The 14,536-nt window shown below is 46.5% G+C and overlaps 1 long non-coding RNA gene across 1 annotated transcript; it reads right to left on the bottom strand.

Moving 5' to 3' along the window:
• Positions 1-12,232: 12,232 nt before the first annotated feature.
• Positions 12,233-14,536, bottom strand: LOC123098820 (uncharacterized). Its single transcript, XR_006447987.1, has 5 exons — positions 14,206-14,536; positions 13,907-13,987; positions 13,414-13,525; positions 13,188-13,316; positions 12,233-12,560 (listed from the first exon to the last, which is right to left on the bottom strand). It is a non-coding gene; the product is annotated as an uncharacterized lncRNA (long non-coding RNA).

The following is a 14,536-nucleotide window of genomic DNA, read 5'->3' as shown; positions in this document are numbered from 1 at the left end:
AGTAGCAGGCAGCGGCAATGAAGAGCGAGGAGGACGGAGGGACCGTGAGGATCGAGGGGAAGGGGGGCTAGGGTTGTGTGGCGGCTGGTTTGGACTTTGGAGTGGGAGGAGAGGATGGGATTGGGTGCGAAGCAGTGCACGAGTAGGGATGTCATCTCTGAATCAATGTGTCAAACAGTAGACAACCTGTTAACTCATGTTTCTGAGAGTTATCCTTCTAATACGTGTCACATTACAAAATTGTTTGGCTTCTTTGTTCATCGATTCAAGGTAAAATGATGGGGGAGTACCTAGAACTCATCTAGATGAGATATAATTTGGTCTCATTCACTTTGAAAACAACAAAAAATACGACCCACATCAGCGCACATGCATCTTATAGCATCACTACTCGTGCAAGCAATTTTAGAAAAGTCAAAAAGAAATGGCTTACCAGAAATAACTATGTTTACTTTCCGCCAAGCTGCAATTGATTCACTCATGAAAAATATTGATCATTCAGCACCAGGGGCATGCCTCATGAGATTGAGATGCAGCAATCAGGACTGAGTTGGTCAAAACCCACTGAAGCAACCACTGCAGGGCTAGCTGACCTGGATCCATCAGACATGATGGTAATTAGCGTGTGAACAAAAATAGTACTGTGGACTGAAAAGATGTTTCTATTATGATTTAATATGTTGTTGCTCTATACATGATAAACTTTACGTGATGAAAATCCAGATAACTGAAATAGTGTCGATTATAAACTGTGAACATATTGGTGCAGGTACATTATCATGGCATTTTTGAACAATTAGGCAAGCAGCAAGGGAACTTTTTCCTTCGGAGAATCCAAAAGGGCAGAAAAAGAAGTGATTGGGGACAGTTGAAAGCCTCCAATGCAAGACGTGGTTTGTTAGACGCGGCAGATAGTGTGGTTGTCAGTTTCGACCGTAGATGTTGTCGTCCCGGATCATCCGTTTTGTGTAACCCAAGGTTATGTATTTTATGTCTAAACCTTAGCCACGGTCAATTTGATCTTGATCAAGTAGTGAGACAGTGGATATGAAATACTTTATGTGTATATATATTACCGTTTCCTACACCATCTTCTCTGCATAATCACTGCTAGCTGAGGTACTTCAATTTTAAAATCAAGGGATCCAGAACTGATTCCATACTAATCTGAAACATCGTGTGTGTTCAATTCATTATGAAAAAAATTCACTACAAAATTACCACCAGCTCACATATTTGGGCTTGCAATCAAATGATCTAGAACTAATTCCACTGCGTGCTAATCCGAAGCATCAGGACATGCTCTTTCGTACATAATTATATTAACTAACTCATATGCCTAGTTAACATGCTTAATTCTACTCCCGCAACAAAAAACATGCTTAATTCTCATATCAAGGGATCCGAAATTAATTCCGTGTTAAGTTGTACTAGTAATTATGATTTTTTTACAGTAGTTCTTATCTCCAAGTCAGATCTCTACTAATTCATCCAGGAAAATTCAGTCCGCTAATCAGAAACAAACACAAAGAGAAATGGCACAAAAATAGCACAGCGAACTGATTAGAGCAGGGGAATAAATTACCTACTCATAAAACTTTTACTAGCTTTGAAAACTTGCACAAAGAATCAGTGGCGGAGCTATGTTGGGGCTAGGGGGCCGATGCCCCCCCCCCCCCCTCCCCCTACATTTTCAGGTTAATTATAGTTCCATATGTTTTGTCAAGCGAGCTTTCTCCATGCTAAAGGACCATAGAAGAAGCGGGTGCAAAGGACCATGCCGTAGATGCAGGCAGCCAATGTGACCAACCTGCAAGTGAAAAATACCTTAACCCATCAGCAATCCAAACACCATCAGCAAACCGAAGAACAAAGAACATGCATGGAGGTACTAGTACATTAAAACGCATTTCCGAATAGGTGCAGCAACACACGAGATCGTCGTAGAACCTGCGAAGTAAAGGGGAAAAATACTAGTCAGTTTTCAATGGTTTTGGCATGCAAAGCCATCCAAACGTGGAAAATAGATCCCTTGGTTGTGATAAGAGAGCTGTATATGAAGAAGCTCTACAGGTATATAACATGTTTGAGCGATACTTGACCATATTCTAATCATACAACGATATGGCTAATATATGCCACTAGAGTGCTCCAGCAATCTAAACATGAGCCAATCGTGGTTATCTTTATCGCAGTCTTTGTGGATCAGTACTCAGGTATGTGGCTAATATATGCAAGAACGGTTCAGCAATAACACCAGGTTCTAATCATACATGGCATGCTAGCATTTAAGTCTGCAATGGGCACAAGGTGCCACATTAATATTAGTGTCCCAGATGTGCAAGCAATTTTTAGAAAGGTAGACGCAGAACAAGACAACATTGTAGAAGCAAGAGTTGAACTTATTAACAGAAAACAAGAACAGAATTAGCGAACCTTATAACATTAACAGAAAACCAGACATCATGCATGGAGAGGTATGAGTACATTAAAACGCATTCCGAATAGGTGCAGCAACACATGAGATCGTCGTCAAACCTGTGAAATAAAGGGAAAAAACACTAGTAATCACAAAAATCTGTTCCCCTTGTTTACATGCCATGGTTGGTCTATGTGGACAGGAACTTTTACTACCTCTGAAAACTGCACAAAGAATCAGTAGTGGAGCTATGTTGGGGCCAGGGGGCCCCTGCCCCCCCCCCCCCCCCCCCCCCCCCCCCTCCCCAAGTGATTTTCGGCTAGCTCTGCCACTGTAAAGAATATAAATCAGATGATGGAACATTCATGAAGAAAAATCCTCTTCTTTTCAAAAGAGTTTTGAAACAAAGGTAAGTTGATGATTAATAGTAAAATCGGATTTTAGTCTGCGATACTTTTGATATCGACTAAAATTCTAAAAAGCAATATCTGACAAAAAGATCTCCTACATGATTAGCGACATCCTCTAGGCTCTGCCCAGTTGTTACAATCAGGAACATTTATCTTTCAGTTTCATTCAAGTGAGACAGAATATAATACCAATCAAGAACATTTATATTTCATTTTTATTCAAGTGAGACAGAATATAATAATAATACCCTCTAGGATCGATGTCCTTTCTCAATCCATGTTAATCAAGTAGCCACATATGGCATTGCTCTCGGGCACAGACTTGGCTTGAGACCTGACATATATGTAGGGTGACATGATGTAAGGATTGGTACGAGCAGCTTGGATTGACCAGCTCAGAGAAGGCAAGGCTCAAAAGGAACTTCTAGATACGAAAAGCTCCTTTGGTGCACGGCGTCCAGTGATATGCTTATCGGCACCACTCGTTTGCGTGTGGATCGTCATAGCGCAGTTATGAACCAATGTATAACAACGTAGCGGTTCTTTTACAGCATGCAGTATATCATGGGTAAAGCACATTGTTTGGTCCTGAATTCGTTCACTAGTAGTAGCAAATGTTCCCCGATCCATCCCCTTTGTATGAAGAAATCTGGAACTGGTTACAACAAGTACCACACTCGGCACAATTTGTCCCTTGTTAGCCTGTCCTACCACGCTCGGCCGTCTTGTCACTCGAGCATGCAGTAATAAATTTCTTTTTTGTTTGCAGACTAGGCGATGCAATTTCTTTTTCAAACTCTTAATGTACAATCCGTCATGGTGAACCACGCTTAATGAGTCTCTAAAGGCAGTAATCAAGTTTTGTGACACTCAATGTACAGTTTAAGACAGATCCATGTTTTTTTAATCAACACAATGCAAGTTGTAATAGTCATTAGCGAAGAGCAAGGTTTTGGCATACACTGCAGCACTTTATGACTCGGTTTTAATTTCCACCTCATGCACATTCCACCAGTGCTAATCGTCATTAGCACAATAGCACTAGTCACCACACAGGTCAGGAGGATTTGAATGTTTTCCTACACAAGAAATTCGATGCATTATTTTCGTACATATTCAATTAACGGGTTGGCTGATGCATGCGCCATTTAACTCTCCGTTTTGCCCACCTACGCGCTGATCCAGCGAGATTTCTTGCGTTGCATGCAGATCCCACCTCGCCCTGTCCCATCCAGCGCGGCTCCCGACTTGGATGAAGTGGGAGCACGGATGGGAGCATGGGGAGGGAGCAGGCAAGCCGGATCCCCCGACTTGTGCCCCAGTCCTCTCGGTCGGCGAAAACTCGTGCCTACCTATTAAGGGCATCTCCAGCCGCGCCCCCAACAGCCCCCCTAGGCCACTTTTTCGGCGCCGGCGCCGAAAAAACGGCCCAGTAGCGCCCCCAGGACGCCGAAAATCGCCGGTTCGGACCTTTTTTCCGCCCGGCGGTCACAGGCCGAACCCGGCGCGCTAGGGAGCCGTTGGGGGCTCCGGCGCTAGGGAAAAGCACGCCTGGCCCACACCGACAGGGGAAAAGTCAAGGTTTTCTTCCCCCGACTCACCTCGCACCCCCCGCGCCCTCGGCCACCACTAGCTATATCCCGGCGACGGCCGCCGGCCTACTCCGCTAGATAGCCATTCCCCGCCAAAAAATAGCAGCGCTTCGCCGTGGCAGCCCCTCCTGCAGCAGCTGGGCGTTTCCGGCCGCCGTTTCCGGCCGCGGAGGCGCGGTTTAACGACGGGTACACGCCCACCGAGCGCAAGGTGTTCGGCGTTTTGACTATGTCGGCGATGGACTCGGATAAGGAGGAAGAGCTCGCCGCGTTGCTGGAGGAGGAAGCCGCGGCCGATGTCCAGGAAGAAGAGCATCTGATGGTGCTCGCCGCCCTCGCCCAGCTGCTGGCGAGCAATGAAAAGCCGCGTCGAGGTGGCTCGGCGCCGGGGCGGGTGAAAGCAAAGAACCGGCATCGTCTGCAAGGCTACTGCATGCTCTACTCCGACTACTTCGCCGATGCTCCACTTCATGGCGAGAGAACATTTCGGCGCCGTTATTGGATGAGCCGAAAGCTCTTCCTCAGGATTGTGAATTCCATCTGGGAGTTCGACAACTACTTCAAGTGCAAGATGGATTGCACTGGCGCTCTTGGATTCACCTCCATCCAGAAGTGCACGACAGCGATGAGGATGCTTGCATATGGAGCTCCCGGTGATTCACTCGACGACTATGGGCGCATGGTCGAGTCCACCAGCATAGAGTGTTTCTACAAGTTCTGTTGGGCAGTGGTGGCAGTGTTTGGGCCACAATACTTGAGAACACCCAATGCGGAAGACACTGCTTGGATCCTAGCCCAGAATGGAGCAAGAGGATTTCCTGGGATGCTTGGAAGCATCGACTGCATGCATTGGAAATGGAAGAACTGCCCATTTGGTTGGCAGGGGATGTACAAAGGCGCCAAAGGCGGTTGCAGTGTGGTGCTTGAGGCGGTAGCCACACAGGACCTCTGGATTTGGCACTCCTTCTTTGGTATGCCAGGAACTCACAATGACATCAACGTGCTGCAGTGCTCTCCTGTTTTTGCCAAGCTCGTTGAGGGCCATTCTCCTCCGGTGAACTTCGAGATCAATGGGCACCAATACAACAAAGGGTACTATCTAGCTGATGGCATCTATCCGAGATGGTCGACATTTGTGAAGGCGATCTCAAACCCTGTGGCAGGAGGCAAGAACGCCTGGTTTGCGAAGCTTCAGGAGGCTTGCAGGAAGGATGTCGAGCGGGCATTTGGTGTGCTCCAATCTCGATTCGCTGTTGTTCGGTACCCCGCTCAGACCTGGTCGAAAGATCAAGTGGGAGATCATGACTTGCTGTGTCATCTTGCACAACATGATCATCAAGAGCGAGCAAGAAGACCCAGTGTTTGACACTGAACCATACTACAGGCAGGGTCCTCTAGCCGAAGTTGATCACCAGCTACCGGCAACTTGGACTGCCTATCTCAGTATGCGTCAGGAGATCCGAGACCCACAGGTGCATCATCAACTGCAGAAAGATCTGATTGAGCACCTATGGGGGTTCAAGGGGGACGCCGCGTGATGAAATACGAGTTTTTATTTGTTGAACTATATAATTTGTATTGAACAATTTGTTGTTATAGTATTTTGTTGAAGTATTTGATTTTTCTGTGATGAAATATGTGATAAGGAATAATTGTGTTGATAATTGAACGCCGAGACACGGCGAAACCACGCCGAATATGGGCCTATTCTCGCCCATATGGGCCGTTTATTCGCCGAAATTGGGCTGCAAAATGGGCCAATTTCGGCGCCTGGGGGCGACGACCGGGCGCAAAATCGCCCCCAGCGCCGAGTGTATCGCCGGCTCGCCCCCAGGGGGCAATTTATATGCGTCCTGGGGGGGGCCATCGGCTGGAGATGCCCTAATGAACGGCACGCATGTTGGAGGTAATCGATCTAGTACGGCACAGAACCGAGCGGCGTCCTCATCCCTTTCCTCTCACTGATCAGTGCACATAGGAGAGGTGACTCGTATGGCGACCTCAGCGCCTGGGCTCCCACCGTCGATCTCGTCGGGTTCCTAGCTTCCGCCGCTCTCGTCGGCGTCGTGAGGCGAGGGGGGCCAAGATCCATGTGTGGACTATGTATATAGCGTAGTTTGGTGGCTCTGTAGCTAGGCTTTTGCTGTCGGGGTTGGCTCCTAGGCGTAGCACTTGGCTCCGGTCGGGCGGCGAGGGTGGCGAAGATGCCCGCGACTTGCTGTGCTTCGGGTGCTGCATTGTCTCGTCGCCCTCGTCCATGGTGGCGGCTTCAGGTCAGCTGCTTGTGTGTGCTCTGAATCAAGGGCTCGATCTTGTTGGGCGCTCGGTGGCGTCATCCTTGGCTCTGGCTCGGGAGGAGCTGCACGCGAGTATGTCTTCGTCTTGGCCCTGCTCTGGCCCACGAGCTCCGTCGTCGGTGGCGGCCGCAACTCAGGTGCGTCTTGTCGGTGTTTTGTTATTCCGGGGCTCGATCCACCTCGAGCTCGTCTTCTCGGACGGGATCGACGGGTCATCGGTGCAGATTCCTGCCGCTCCTCTTGGGAAGCCGGTGGAGTCCTACACAGGAGTGCTCGGGCCGGCGTTGGTCACTCGTGCGGTGGCCGCGGCGACTGGTGAGAGATTTGGTGGCCCATCACTCAGGTGGTGTTTTGTGGCGTCAGATCTGGTGATTCTCCGAATTCGTCGAACGGAGGTGCCGGAGCTGAAGCCGAGGATTTGCACGGTCGACGTGCCACAGCGGCTACACATCGCCGTTCGCGGTGGGGCTCATATTAGACTCAGAGAGCCGTTTTCGGTGATAGTGTGCCCTCGGTTTAGGTTTTGGTGGTTTCCGGCGTCTTCCTTTGATGTTCGTCTCTACGGCGGCGGCGGTCGTCTGCTGGCGACCTGGCATTGGCTCTTTCTGCATTGAGACCCTCCGGAACCGGATCGTACTTTCTTTTTCTTTGGGGGTCCTTTTAGCATTTGTGTTGGGACACGTGTGGTCTCTCGGCGATGTTGCTTATGTGCTATGTTTGTAACCTTTGTTGGTTAAGAAATATGAAGTTGTCCTTAAAAAAAGATCGATCTAGTACTACCCCCCAACCCGGGGCATCGAATGTCGTACCAATTATCATGCTTAGGGCTCATTCGGTTTGGAGGAAATCAAAACGTAGGAATTAGTAGTAGTATAGGAATTTGATAGGATGGCACTTGTCATCCTAAGGAATTGACTTACCTCGTTCCTACGCGCAAAATGAGCTTTGAGTGGATGTGTAGTTTCCTCCAAAAACATAGAAAATGAGTAGTATTCCTATCAAATTCCTGTACGCATTTCCTTTTTTTTTTGGAAATGGAGGAAGACCCCCGGCATCTGCATCTGGACGATGCATACGGCCATTTTATGAATTATTGACACAAGACCTTACAAAGTTATACATCAGTAAGACTAAAGCCACCGTCTAAGCAACATATGTCGCTACTCCTATCCAGTTGATGAGGGGGCGCAGATAGTCTAGGTCTATTACCCAACATACCTCGCAGCCAAACCTAACATCTAAGACCTGAGGTCCCAACCAGGACGCCTGCCGGGTATGGGCACCCACCAGTCCGGCGTGCTCCTCAACCAGGACGCCTGCCGGGTATGAGGCCGCCGCAGCCACCTGTCACCAATCCATCTTCAGAGCTATACTGCTGCATCAACCTTGCCCAGGTCTCGCTGCCGTCGACGCCACCATGGCACCAGACAGCTCCACCGCCCTGCGCTCGTCCATCCGGCCGCATCCATCAACGATATGTAGCCGCACCATGCCGCCAAAATCATCGTCATCGACGTGGAAGATACAACGCCGCACCACCAGGCAGCCTCCACACCGTCGCCACTGTTGGAGGTACTCGGAGCCCACCATCCACATCATCTCTCCCCCGAACAGCTGGTCCTCCCAAGACGGTGCCTCCATGAAGGATACGACGCGTAGGACGCCGCCGCCGCCCAATCCAGAATGAATTTTGGACTTCCGTCCGGGATGGGTTCGGAGGTGGATAGGAGAGACCTCGGCTACGCCTCCACGGAGGATAGCGGCGTTGAGCGACATCGCCGATGCCGGGCCGGCCTAGCCGACCAAAGTTTCCTCCGGTCCCCATCCTATGCCACCAATCCTCCGCCTGCTCCGGATCCGGCGACAAGCCACGATCCAAAACCTTGCGAAGATGGAAGATCCATGGTGCTCGACCCACCGGAAAGGAGGATCGAGAAGAACCCGTTGGAGATCTCCAGGCGCCGAAACCAGTTCGACGTTGCCAGTGACGATCAACATCACCCCACGGCGGCCGACGGAGTCTGAAGCCAAGATCCAGATGGATCCGATCTGGATCCGGCGACACCCGCGACCACCGGGCAGTACCAACGCAGCCACCACCGCACAGACTCGCATTTGCTACAAACCGAATGCATATATAGGAAATTTTCCTCCAGAATTCTTGTTCATATGCTTTTCCTACGAAAATCCTCCAAACCGAATGAGGCCTTGCCAAGCAAAGCACGCCACACACCGCTGACACATCTTGAGCACGATTTCAACATATAGTAGACGGACACAACCACGCTCCACCGCAGTGTTCACAACCACGGTCACTGCACAAGCACATGCATCTATACGAGCTGCCAGGACCAATCAAGCACACACTATTAGTAAAAAAAATTATTTTTATTAATCGATGAAGTAAACGATCATGCACCGCTCATATGAAAATTTTCAGATGCATGCTTTGAGAAGTACTTATCTTTTCTTTTTTCGGACCAACATTTTCCACTTTCTAGATGCAGGGTAGCGGATGCAATCCGTTGGCCAAAATAACCGCTTCCATGCTTTGAGAAGTACTTATCCCCAAAGCACATGAACCTGATCCCTCGTCGTCGTTCTCGTCTACTCCCTCTGCTTCAGATGTGTGTATCGCATCATACATGTGACCAACTCCATGATCCCAATGCTGGACGAACATATCGTTTATCGTCGGGCAAGCTCTAGAAGATCCAAATGAGCATGTTGACTACCCACACAAAACATCATGAGCTCTTCTAAAAAACACCATGAGCTCGTAATGGAGGCTACAGAGAATGAAGGATCAAGCTAGCAGTTGGTCTAAAATGAAAGCAGTCTATCAGATTATATATTGTAAAAATATGGAATCAAATAGTATAAACAGTGGGAATCTAACCTTTAGCAGCCCATCCATGTCAATGAACTCCATGTTCCTTGCAGATTGCAGATTCAGATCCGCGCTCCCTCTCCTCCTTACAGATTTTCTAGTTGTGATGTTGCCCTAGCCTCCATCTTTTAGTTATATACTGAACTGTTTACACGTAACGACCGGGTCCTAGCAGAGACGCCACCCATGCACTGACGCCGGCACATTTTGATGACTATGAGCCACAAAACATGGACCTGTGCTGAGTTTAGCATCCAGTCCCACCACAGAGGCACTATGCATGCACTAGACTTGGATCCCGGACCGTACCATGACCACGTGTAGCACAACAATACAGCGAGTTTGGAGTCTGGTATTTCATCAATATTACACGCTGGCACTTGTTGTTTCCGTCTCGAAGCATGCAGCCCACGGCCTAGATAAAATGCGTCAATGCCGCCGTGCACTGAAAGTGTGCTCCGCTTGTAGATATGCCTACTTTAAAGGACACTGATGTAACTTTTAGTTTTAGTAGTAATCTTTGTTGTTTGTGTGTGTTTTATGCGATAACAAATAAATTCAGACCTTCAGCTGCAAAAAAACATGTGCGTGCACCAAAACAAAACCATAACAAATCATGTACGTGAACTATGGGAACAAGTGCGAATGTGTTGAGTTGAAAACAAATGAACGGTTCCACTGAGCCATCACTACAGTATCTAAGCTCTCTTGAATGTAAGGGCTATGAGCGCTCCGGGGCTGAGAGGATCAAGTGAGCATGTTGCTTATTCTTTTTAAAGAACCACTTAGATTTTAACCACGGTCTTTTATTAAATAAATAGGTATTATTTTTTTGATCACAGTACAATCGAACTCGCTTACATACATGAGCATACACTCACCCATATGAATGCACACATGCACACCTTACTTCTATGAGCATTTTTGGAAGATTAAGACGACACATCATCTTAAGATTGATGCAGTCGCCACAGACATCTTTGTAATTGGTGGGATGTCTCCTCCCACTGACCCGCCGAAAGGCCTGGAATAAATCTAGAAAAATGCGAGCACCAATGTAAAGTCTGGGACTCTGGTGCCAAGGAATAGCAATGTCTACCTAACCATCCAACAGTACGTATTGTTTACAGTCTGGGCCAACCATCCAACTACGTGTGTCCAACACTTGATGTGTTAGGTGTCACTTACTCCCTGAACTAAAACCATGACATTTATTGTAGATCAGAGGGACTTCTTTTTTGCGAGAAGAAAAAGGTTTACATGTCGCTCATGTACATCAAAGTGATGTATCATCGCATAGCGGCACGGTCACCGCTAGCTTGTCTATCACTGCCTCCTCTATGTCACATGGCTGCATGGGCACCGTCTGTCCACCACCACGCCGTATGCCCCGCCCATCTCTCTATCTTTCTCCCCTTCTGTCATGGCAGTACACCTGAGCCATCACCGCCTCTTCTGCACCACACGGTTGCACAGGCACCCAGCCCATCACCTGCTCCTCCGCATCATATGGTTGCACGGCACCACCAGTCCATCACCGCCTCATCCGCACCACACGATTGCACGGACGCCCATCCCACACCGCCTCCTCCACACCACAAGACTGCATGGGCTTTGCCTGTCCACCACCATGCCGCACACCCCGCCCATCGCTCCATCTTTCTCCCCATCTTTTGTGCGGTAGTTAACTTCCAACGACAACGACGCTCGGGGCCTGGAGACGATTGTCGTCTTTGAACTTGGTCACCTTCATCAACATGACATGGCCCACAAGGTCTGCAGTACAACTCCTGATACCTCCTTCCTCTCCCTCTGTCATCCTTTCTTTGGCAGCCTGATTCAAATTCAATCTCGCTCGCTTCGGTGTTAAATAAGTAGCAGACTATACCGAGATTTTATCTCATTGTGTAAGGCTTCAATTTAAAAACCTCATGCTTCACTGCTTGAGTACATCTCCGTGCTTATGGATTAACAACCTCACACAGTTTATACATGGCATGTTTTATGCGGCCTCTGTTCCTCGATGTAGTGCATATTAGTTTTTCAAAAGTCAAAGATGTACATTTGACCAAGTTTCTAGAATAAACTATCAATATTTGAAGTACTAAATAAATAAACTATAACACTACATGTGCATGTTGATTTTTTTAACTTGGTCAAACATTGGTATGTTTGACTTTTCAAAACAAAATATGTACTATATTTTAAAACAGAGGGAGTATTAATTAGCATATCGTTCCACGCCTAAGGAGCATGGTCTCTGGGTAACTACTATAGAATCTGAGCCTAGGATGCAAAAATAGAAAAACAAACCAAAGCCATCAGATGTAGCATCATTGGTACAGATTGAGGTGGAAGGTTTTCAATGTACATTTCAAGATAACCCCCTACAAAAAGTTATATATAGAAGATAACTTTTGCAATAACCACCTCAAAACTCTCATATATCAATCATTCAACTCTTTATTAATAAGACCACTTTTTAGATATGTACAGATGCCCTCTCGTCTTATGTTTATAAAAAATCTGCACATATGTATTGCGTGAAACTTCTGTATATTTCATTTCATCAGTAGCTTGTGCTACATCACAAATCATGCAAGAAATACGAACATGTTGGTTACTAAAAAGTATATGAGCATCATAAAAAATATCTTTGAGTACATGAGCATTAATTCATCCGCTTCAAGCAAACATAGATTTCAAACTGCACGATCACAGCCATGAAACAACAGAAGAGACATACATACATACATACATACATATCAAGTGTTACATGTAGAAGCGGTACATCATGGGCAAGACTGACTATGAATGACTAAAATAAATCACAACTCAAGAAGCAGTGCCACTAGAAACTGCATCAACTTGGCATGAATGATGTTACAGAACAGAAAAGCTATAGGCTTTTGCCTTCAGTTCTAGTCCTTTCTGCTCATCAAGCTTCGTGTGCTGGGAGAGATCAAACCAAACAAATACAATTCAATTAGCACAGGTCCGTGTAAGTGTCATACGTTCATACTCAATGAAGTTTTAACATAGCCTCGAGCAAATTACAAGTTTGAAGGGCCACTTAAGATTCAGTATGTGAACAGACATGCATATGTTCACTAAAAAGTATGTGAACAGCCATGCATACACTTAAGATTCAGCATATTACAAGTTTCAGGGACCACTAAAGAGCATCAATAGAAATGCGAAAAAATGGCAGCGAACAAAAAGGCAGTATAATGACTGTCCTGCAGATGCAGATTATTATTCTAATTCAATAGTACTAAACAAAGAATGACGACATGCATTACATTATGTTTTGTAGTAACTAGTACAACACAACAGGACCAACAGGCGTAAACACAGGCTGTGAACATTCATAGAACATAACAGGACCTTGTAGTTTCAACCATGAAATCTCTCGGTTCATCGGTTGTTCACATTAGTACCTACTTGTTCCATGCCTATGGTTTGGCATGGACATGATAGATGATAAGGGTGTATAGTTTCTTATAAAATATTAATGAAATCATGGAACATGGACAGAAGTGAAAAGTTACATTACATAAAATTCAGAAGTGTGTGTACCTCTTGATAAAACGATTGTTTCTTTCGGTGTACCGGAATCATCAATGACAAGCATCAGGGAATTAATCTGTACAAACGAGCTACCATCGCTGAAATCTTGATTTTGAGCACTATTGACCGATTCAATGACTGAAAACAATTTTGTAGGAAACAACATCACACAAGGGATTAACAAAATGTTAGGTACATCAACATATTATTAACTTTCTTAGACGGATGTTCTCACCTGATGTTCGTAACTTTTTGTGGCCATTGTAACTATGGGCTATCCTAATGTCGATGTAGTGCCGCTCCCCTCCATTATTGAATCCTGAGATGAGAGTTTTGTTTGACTTGTCCTGAGATGAGAATTGTGAAGTCAGAAATGAGATCATCTTCCTCACAAGGATCAGATAAAGACGCAGACTACGGCAACAGTCTATGAGTCAGAATATATATACTACGACACTTCTAATTGTTGACCCTCAGTATTCCGATGCATAAATTGTTGACCCTCGATGCCACCATCTTTGGGAATCATAATTCATATATAGTGGGACACTTCTTACTATTCCCTGTTAAAATAGATCCATTTTTCAGCGGTGAATCATGTATACATGAATCAAAATTTTGATATGCTAACATATGGTCCAATTTCATTTTTTTCCTAGCAGAATCAATTTAATTTCTTTCCATCTTTTCAAGCTATTAACTCTGTATAAGGAACTGCAGATACTAACCTTTTTAGTGAATTGTCCTAAACTTCAAGCCGTTGAGATTATGTAACCGCCCTCAACCTTCCAACTTGATCCTCCAGAATACTAATCAGTGAAAGAAAACGTTCAAATTAGAGTACTAAAACACCTAGAACAGTAGCAATGCACCATCAAATCGGAGTTGTTAAAATGCATCATTCACAACTGGGACACATGAACAAGAAAATAGAACTAGAGAAATGTAGCACAAATCTACCTGATAGTAAAATTAGGATGTAGAACAAATTTACTAGCAAATACAGTAAAAGTTAAAACTTGACCACCTCGTCGCACGGGCTGGTCAGGAAGGACCGAGGAGACCACCACAGGCTTGCCGCCGAACCCACCGCTGCCGGAGCTTCAGAAGGGAGGCTGGGAAGAGCACATTACGGGGAGGAGGTTGCCGACGAGCTCCGATCTGGTCCGCCTCAAACTGGGACGCCCCCCACAAAACGGCAGGGAGCCATCGAGAGATGGAACAGTATGGAGGAGGGATCTGGCCCGCCTCTACCTGGCGTACTCGCTCAGCATGGAGGAGAGATCTGGGCCGCCGCCGCGGCCGCTGGTGGGGAGATTTGGTTTGTGCGCTGCCTCTGCCCAGTGGATTGGTTTTGA

Source organism: Triticum aestivum, chromosome 1B, assembly GCF_018294505.1.
Source record: "Triticum aestivum cultivar Chinese Spring chromosome 1B, IWGSC CS RefSeq v2.1, whole genome shotgun sequence".
Taxonomy (NCBI): domain Eukaryota; kingdom Viridiplantae; phylum Streptophyta; class Magnoliopsida; order Poales; family Poaceae; genus Triticum; species Triticum aestivum.
The sequence above is the reverse complement of the archived record's forward strand: the minus strand, read 5'-3'. Positions and strand labels throughout refer to the sequence as shown.